The sequence below is a fragment of the Amphiura filiformis genome, chromosome 6, assembly GCF_039555335.1.
Source record: "Amphiura filiformis chromosome 6, Afil_fr2py, whole genome shotgun sequence".
Lineage (NCBI taxonomy): Eukaryota > Metazoa > Echinodermata > Ophiuroidea > Amphilepidida > Amphiuridae > Amphiura > Amphiura filiformis.
This window is the reverse complement of record NC_092633.1, coordinates 18,635,623-18,640,432: the sequence shown is the minus strand read 5'-3', so window position 1 is coordinate 18,640,432 and position 4,810 is coordinate 18,635,623. Positions and strand designations below refer to the sequence as shown.

The 4,810-nt window shown below is 37.2% G+C and overlaps 1 long non-coding RNA gene across 1 annotated transcript; it reads left to right on the top strand.

Moving 5' to 3' along the window:
• Window positions 1–221: 221 nt before the first annotated feature.
• Window positions 222–2,651, top strand: LOC140154216 (uncharacterized). Its single transcript, XR_011859266.1, has 3 exons — window positions 222–360; window positions 1,675–1,751; window positions 2,561–2,651. It is a non-coding gene; the product is annotated as an uncharacterized lncRNA (long non-coding RNA).
• The last annotated feature ends 2,159 nt before the right edge of the window (window positions 2,652–4,810 follow it).

The following is a 4,810-nucleotide window of genomic DNA, read 5'->3' as shown; positions in this document are numbered from 1 at the left end:
ATACAGACGTTGTTTTGGTCAGGCCTTATGGAAGCCGCTCTCGATGTTGCAAGAGTTTCACAAGTTTACAGGTAATAATGTTCTGTTAAAAGTAGTATCTATCTTAGTTTAATTCAGCAAAGCAGAGCTTGTAGCCCTTTATAATTACATGTTTTATGTAGTGTAAGTACTTACACATATTGTTTTTGTATTAACTGTAGAATACTAGAAGAAACATTGCCTGGATATATACTAAATAATCTAAGATGGTGCGGTGATCCCAAAAGTCAAGAAGGCATTGATTACATGTCTTGTCCAGACAAATCCGATTGTGACAGGGGAGAAACTATGTACACATTTTGGCAAGCAGCTTCCAAAGAGGTAGATGTTTTCTTTTTTCTCTTTTCATTATTACAATATGTACCCATTTTTAAACAAAATTAATGAGAAATTAAATTTTCGCGATTCATAATACGATACGCCATTTTTGACCGCCAGTGTCGACATCGCCGCTCTAGCCACCGTTTGATGTTTACACGAGTGTGATAATAATAATAATGTATCATTGTAAATTCCTGTTTTAGTGTGCTTTCGCGTATAACACCATTATATTGGCATTTAAATGAAATATGTTACATTCGTATTACGCGGGCTTTGGATATCGATATTTTCCCATGATGCAATGCGCATTTGGCCTCTCCTCAGTAACCGCTGGTGGCGCATCGTATTGTGAATCGATAGAATTACCTAACTCTCTAACAACAACCTTATTAATGCAAGAGCAAGGTACTGGTCTGCTGATTTATGAAGAAGAGGTGAAAAATCATAAATAAAATTAAAGATGAAAATAATTATATAAACTCCTCAACAAAAGTTTGGAAAGTTTTTTCAAGCATCTGTATCTCAAATTATTTGTGACATATTCATATCGTGTTGCACATCCATGGATAGCTACAATACTCCCCTTTACAATGACACCCCATTGGAAACAATAACATTCTTCACGGCTGAGTACACGCCTTGTGAATGTAGTTTGCCAAATTGACCATTATTCTGTGCAGCAACATGTGCAAGCTGCAATCCCATATCTTCACAATCTGGGACCTCATCATAAATGCAATCCTCCAAGATGACACCGCTCGCCCCACATAGCCACGGTAGTCAACGACTACCTACAGAATATGGGAGTAGAGAAAAATGGTCTGTCAGGCCAGACCCGGGGGGCCAGACCTCAACCCGATTGAACACTTGTGGGACCAGCTTGATCGTGATGTGCGTGCCAGAGAAGCCCATATGCAACGACATTGAATGACCTGCGACGAATCCTTTTTGAAGAATGGAATGGCACCCCACAGTAACGTGTAACCAGGTCGGTGAGCAGCATGAGGTGACTATTGTGGCTGCCTGTGGTTTTTCCACCCGCTATTGAGGTTAGTGGCTAGCGTTGTTTGAGCACAGAATAATGGTAAATTTGGCAAATTCTGTTTGAGACCCCACTACGTTCACAAGGCGTGTACTCAGCCGTGAAAAATGTTATTGTTTCAAATGGAGTGTCATTGGAAAGGGGAGTATTGTAGCTATCCATTGATGTGCAACACGATATGAATATGTCACAAATAATTTGAGATACAGATGCTTGAAAAAACTTTCCAAACTTTTGTTGAGGAGTTTAGTAACAACAGTATATTTTTTCAGTTTGCCAAACAAGCAAGAGGTCGCGTGTCTGTTGCACTTAACTCTCATAGGACTGATGGAGCTTACCATGAAGACAGGTTAGTTAGTTACATCCCGGTGTTCGAAGATAATTTCCCATTTTTGCAAAATGCAAATTGTCTTCCACAAGCTCTGTGTTTTAGTCGTACTTTAATTATTGTACTCTAAATGTACTGAATCTATCATTTATCAACGCCTGTATGTTGTAATATGAAATCAAATCAAATAATTATGTAGTGTGATCAGGCAAAACCAGTCTGAAGTCGGGCATATTCAATTTCTTGCAGAAAACTGCATTGAATTGAGACAACCAGTCAAGATATAAGCCGTTAAAGAGTTTTCAAAACAGTAAGAAACAAAAAGAAATACTTCCTATGTTTGGCTCTATCTTAAAATCAATATTTTCGGCTTCCAACTGATTTTGCTTGATCACATCACATATCTCATTATATCTTGAACACAATAACATTTTAACACGTTTAATAATGAACGTTTTACCTATTCTGAAGCCAATACCCAAGAATCGGCAGGCATGATTAATGATAAGCAACTTAACAGACATGTTTCTTGCTATCAATCATGAACATGCTTATAATGTTAACATCTATGTTGTGTATGTTGTATGTTGTATACTGGTTTTATTTCTTACATAGATTGCAGGGTTCTGTTCTAATTATTCTGATCAAGTGTTCTGATCATTTATGAACTTGTGTACTTTGCCCTGAATACAGGCCAATGTAGGCCAGTAGCCATCCATTATTTTTTATCTTCATTGAGAATAGAATAACAATCATTAAAGAGGATTGAGCTGTTTTGTGCATTGAATGTAAATTATAGTAAGCTTGTGGTTCGTTTCTTTCTGTTGCAGTGTATTTGCTACAGTAGAACTTCCAAATTTAATTCCAGCACAAGTGCAAGTAATAGAGATACTGTTAGTACCAGATATAAAGCTGTTGGACTTTAAAGATATACCAGAGTAAGTAATGCTTCCAATGTTGTGTATGGACTTTAATGTTCTGCCATTGTATCATAAAATTATATTATTATATGTATATGGAAAATAGTTTTAAGCTTACTATTTTATCAACATTTACTCGTTTGCTTCAATCGCCGGTAAATGGACTATATAATATTGCGGACACAGCGATGCTGACCAAAGTTTCATGTTCACCATGTTCACAGTCTGTGTTACTCCTTGTGAACACGTTATATAGTAAATTTCTGATTTTAAATGACTCATTGTGTTCCATTTTCATTTTAAAAATGTTGCAAGCATTGTCATTTTTAGTGTTATTCTAAACAAATGAAAGTCCAGTTACAGGAACAGCATGAAAAATGCGCAGTGATTTATAATGCGCTATGCACAGGCACAACGCCTGGACGTTGATCCGCAAGCCTCATCACACTTTACAGGTTGTCACTGATCACTACCGCCTCATATCATTTCATAAACCATTTAATTAACAACAACTCGGGAACTTTGCAGCTTCAAGAGCGCACACCCTAGACATTGCACAATTGACCTTCACAACCAGGATCAGCTCCCCGAGTTCGGCTTATAACGAGACAATAAGCAATAGGTTCCTAGTCCAGAGGAATGTCAAGCCAACTCAATTTTCCCACGAGAGTATACTAAACCACTGCTAGGGTTCGAAGCCGTAACATCTCGCACCATTATAGTCGAATGCCTTATCGACTGAGCTAACTTGACTGCTACTGAACAGGATCCTGATATCTATTTTGCAGAGAACGGTGTGGAGAAGGAAGCGTGTTGCAGTTACAACGCAGAATTGAAGATCTAGATATGGAATGGGAATGTACCTATGATCCAATGTGAGATATAAAGTAAGACAAAAAATTAAGGTACCAGATATGTTCACCCCTTGTATATCCTAAACGAACACAGATATGTCTTAATTGGAACCAGCAGCCAATAGCTGCATCCTTTAGCTCGAATTTAAGACCTCATTTGTTGAAATTGTTCAAGAAAATAAAGATATGACGATCCAAAAACCCAAGGAAGATGCCAATTTAAAAGTTGCAGTTTGCTCCATTGCGTCCCGGCATTGCGTGCCCTATTGATTTGCACACAATGCGTTCACGAACAAGAGAACCAGCGCCGTGCTTCCATTGATTAACACGTTGAAACTAACGTCGTGCTTTCATTGATTAGAACACAAAAGTGCAACTTTTGATTTCGTTTCTTTAATAGGTTTTTGACCACCGTTTCTTTAATTCTCAACCAATTTCAACAAACGAGGTCTTAAATCAGAGGTAACGAGTACAGGTATTAGCTGCTTGTTGTAATTTTGACAATGTTTTCTTTATTTAGGATATACAGGGGCGAACACAACTGGTACCTTAATTTTTTGGCTTACTGTAATGCAACCACTCATACTTATTATACTCGTAGCGTCCAAAATGAGAACAATTACACGCACACAATATTTTTAAAAGTTTTCTTCGTTTTACATCATTGTTTGGCTCGAAATTAAAAGGGGACAATGCGATCAGTAGCTATTAGTGAAGACTATCATTTATAAAAAAATAGGAATCTATTTTTATGCAAATCACACATTATTGCTTTAAGGGTAAAAATATATTTACATTTACATATTCTTTTAATTTTCAGTGAATTTCATTATATTCAGTGTACAACATTGACCAACCCAGAAGACTACGCAGCATGCAATAAAGCATATGACATGAACACGGTGTCAGGGTTATCAGCGATTGTAATAGCAGCAATTACAACAGTTTGCTGCATTTGAGGAAAACAGTTGTCCTATTCCTGGAAGAATTTCCATAGTCCCTGTTGTCCTAGAATATGCCGTAGAAGTAGTGATGTAACATGATTATTTACCATAGTGATGGGTCTGCACTATTGTTCCAATGTATTGCCACGCACTAGAGTTCTGCTGCATTGCACAATAGATTGTTTTTGTTTCACTCGCACCTATAAAATTAGTGTCTTTGAATAGAGCGGTATTATTCAATTTTTGATTGCACAAAATACACAAGTGATGAGTGTAGTCTGCTTAAAGTGCAGGGCAATACATTCAAAAATAGTGTAGACCCATCGCGATGGTAAATAATGCTAGTATTACATCACTATTTC